The sequence below is a fragment of the Condylura cristata genome, unplaced genomic scaffold (assembly GCF_000260355.1).
Source record: "Condylura cristata isolate star-nosed mole 26May11 unplaced genomic scaffold, ConCri1.0 scaffold00032, whole genome shotgun sequence".
Taxonomy (NCBI): Eukaryota; Metazoa; Chordata; class Mammalia; order Eulipotyphla; family Talpidae; genus Condylura; species Condylura cristata.
This window is the reverse complement of record NW_004567133.1, coordinates 20,400,143-20,403,739: the sequence shown is the minus strand read 5'-3', so window position 1 is coordinate 20,403,739 and position 3,597 is coordinate 20,400,143.

The window sequence follows — 3,597 nt, the reverse complement described above, 5'->3', positions numbered from 1 at the left end:
ATGGGGAAGTGAGAACCGTTGGGAGGAGGTGGTCACGCTGGGTCTTTGTGCCCAGGCAGGCGGCTCCGTCCAAGGGTCTGCAGCCCTGGCGAGGCCCCAGCTGGACGGTTGGCTCTCCTGGGGGTCAGGGGACGGGCAGGGCGAAGCCACCCTTGTCCAGCGCAGCTTCCTACGCAGAAGGCCCCTGGGGTCCGGGGCTCGTCCCTACTCAGCAGAGGCGAGAGCCGGTGGCTCCTGAGGCCCGAGGCCGGCTTTCCTGCGCGCCCCTGGGCCACCCCCTGGGGCGCAGTCCCCCACGCTGTCCAGAGGCCCCAGCTCGGGCCTGTCCTGTGGGACACAGCCCAGGCGGCCACCTTTCCCAAACTCCTGGAGGCCCCTTGCTCCCCTAGCGCCTCATCCCCGCCCCTACAGGCACCTCCCCACAGCACAAGCGCCTCCAGTTCAGCACCGCCCCCGGGTCGGGACAGCCACCTCCAGCTGCCCAGTCCTGTGCCCAGCTGCCCAGTCCCAGAGGGGGCGTCCAGCGGCAACCAGTGATGGCCCTGCTGGGCCTGTCTGAGAATGCTCCTGGTGGGTGCCCAGTGCCCCCAGGAGCAGCTAGCTCCCCCACAGAGCACAGTGGGCGGAGCACAGGTCCAGCAGGGAGGGCTGGGACAGAGGAGTGGGTGGTAGCGCCCCCAGTGGCAGCGGCCAGGTGCCGAGCGGGACCCGCCGGTCTCCAAACCCCGCGGTCTGGGTCCCTGGCTCAGACAAGAGGTGCCTGCACCCACTCAGCCCTGCACTCTGCCCCCACGCGGCCTGGAGGGCCCCCGCCGCCCCGAAGTCGCCTTAGGCGCACCACGCTTGTCTCTTCTGCACCTGCTGGCTAAACTTGCCACCACTCAGAAGCTAACGGCAGGGCGTGCTGGGCACAGAAGAGCTGACCCCACGGGCCGTGGGCGCCCACCCGGATGGACTCTCCTGGGCACCCGGTGTGGGGAGGGCCGCTCCCCCTGGGCACAGAGGGGGCCTCGGGCGGCTTCCCGTGCCGGCTGGGGCTGTGGGGAGACCCAGCGAGGCAAGGAGGCAGGCTGACCCCGCGGGCCACCTCTCTGCTCCCCTACGAGGGCCTGTCCCTCTTGGCTTCCGGACACCGGTGGCCAGCAGCACACCCTCAGTGGCTTGGGGGCTGGCCTGCGGCTGAGCTCTGCACAGGGGCGGCGGCCCTCTGCATGAAGCCCTCTACAGAGGTGCTGCTGGCCGGTGTCTGGCGCCTGTGGGCAGGTCTGCTACTCCCCGGGCCCAGTCCCAGATGGCCAGGCCACCCATGCTTCCCCCCAAGGCCTCCGAGCTGTGGGACATGCCCCCGCGCCATCCTGCTCCTGGCCCAGCACCGGGGACCCTCTGGGAGGGAGCTCATGTCCCTCCTGGAAGCGGGAGCCGGCGGCCAGCAGACGATGGCCCACATGGAGCCAGTATCAGTCCAGGGCAGAGTCCAGGTGACACCCACGGCGGTGCCCTGGCCGTGGAGCAGCGGCTGCAGGGAGCTCCCGAAGGCCGGGTCACGAAGTACAGGGCGCCGGGGCCTGCCGCACGCCCAGCTGCAGCGGTCAGTGCCCCCAGGCGCGCGGAGGCCGGCGCAGGACGACGGCAGTGGGGGCCAGCTATCGGGGAGGACCCCTCGGGCGTGGCCAGCGCAGGGCTGGGCATCAGCGTCGCGCAGCCCTGCTGTGCTGCTAGAGAGGGCCTGCCCGGTGTCAGCGCCCTCCTGGAGCCTGGGGACCGAGGGCGCCTGATCCAGCACCCGACCCGGCTGGGAGAGGGTGGCGCGGGGTCAATGTGGGCGCTTGGGGCGGGCTCCCGCGGCCGTGACCGTCCAGCCAGGGCCTCCTGCCCACATTGCTGGGCCGGGGGCCATCCCCTGCCACCTCTGACCCCCATCGCCACGTGGGAGCGGGCTGCTGAACTACAGGGGTCTGGCCAAGCTGCGAGGCCCGTGGCAGCCGTCCAGCTGGGGCAGCTCCACCCCGCCGGCCGCCGGGGCCACTCGCCGGCCCTCAGCCCGCAGAGCCTCTGCGGAAGGGCTTTGTCCCGCGGGGCTGGCCTCCTGCCACTGAGAGGACACAAGCCCGCAGAAAGGAGGACGGCGCAGGGCCGTGGGGCTGGGCGGCCCCTGCTGTGGACGGGGCGCCCCTGGCTGCAGGGGGCTGCCTGCCCGGACCTGCTGACCCCATGCGCTGCCTGGGACAGACCCTACAGCTTCTTTGTGAAATGGCCCCCGGCGCCACTGGGCGAAGGAGTCGCGGCTTCAGCGCCGGCCGTGGGAGGGAGGTGTGGCCGTGGGCTTGGGGCCACTGGGGAGGCCCGGACACAGGGTGGGCCCTGGGTGGACTCTGGCCATAGCTGGCCAGCGGGCGGTGAGGTCCTGTCCTGCCAGAGGGTCTCTGCGGTGTTGCTGGGGCTCCAGGTGGCTGTCCCTGTGGGGACGGGACTCGCCAGGGAGTGACTCCATGGGGGCTCCCCGTCTCCACGCTGCCCCCTCAGCAGTGGACTCCAGTGGGTCTGCCTGCTCTGCTCCCCACTGTTTCTGGGGAGACCTCTCACCACCACCTCTGGCCTGCACCCCAGCTCTTGTTGCATAAATAAATAAATCTTTGGAAAACCTCTGTGTGAATGACACATTTCAAACTTGCCAGTTTATGAGAAAGCCAAGTGGGCACTGGGGGCACCTGGCTGCGGGAGTCGGGTGATGGGGTGGAGTGGTGGAGTGGGTGATTTTCTGGAGAAGCTGAAGAGCCCCGGCGAAGAGCCCCGCTCCCCTGGCAGCCTGGGCAAGACCCTCCGGCCTGGATGCAGCTGGACCACCCCATCCTGTCTGGGGTGTCCACGAGGCTGCAGCCACGTGTCGCTGGACAGAGGTGGCCCACAGGGGCACAGAAAGGGCGTAGGAGCGGGGCCTGGGTCCGGATCTGCTCTTGGAAAGGACCAAGGGTGGGCAGCAGGACACACCGGGCCCAGTGGGAACAGCCAGGCGCTCCTGGCAGGTGGGGACCCCTGGGCGGGACTGCGGCACCCCCAGACAGGCAGAGCCTCCCAGCACAGCGACAGCGCAGCTGCCAGTCTGAGGGGTGGGCCCCTGGATGCAAAAGGCCCTAAGGCCCCGGCTCAGGTGGGCGGGCCAGGGGCCCCCGAGGAGTGTGCCCAGCACCGTCTTTCGGGGAGACCCTGCGCGGACATGTGGGAGCAGAGGTCTGAAGAGCCGTGTGGGAACGGGGGCGAGGCCGCCCTGGGCCGGACCCCCACACGCGGAGCCCAGCTGTGGCTCTGACAAGGCGCAGCCTGGCCTCCCGTCGCCGCAGGGGGCCCCCAGCCGCCCGCTGGACCCCGCCTCCGGCCTCCCAGTGTCCCCTGACCCCAGCAGGCGCCCCCAGCGCTGCGGAGCGCTGGGTCATCTGACAGCCAGGAGGGATGTTATCTGCCTCGGTCGGTGCCCGGACCACCCGCGTGTGCTGCGCGAGCACATCTGCCCACAGCATGCGGGCACCTCCTGCGCGAGGTCCCCGTGAGCGGCTGGCGGGCGGCCACCGCGTCCCGGTGACCCGCTGCGCGCCCGGCCCC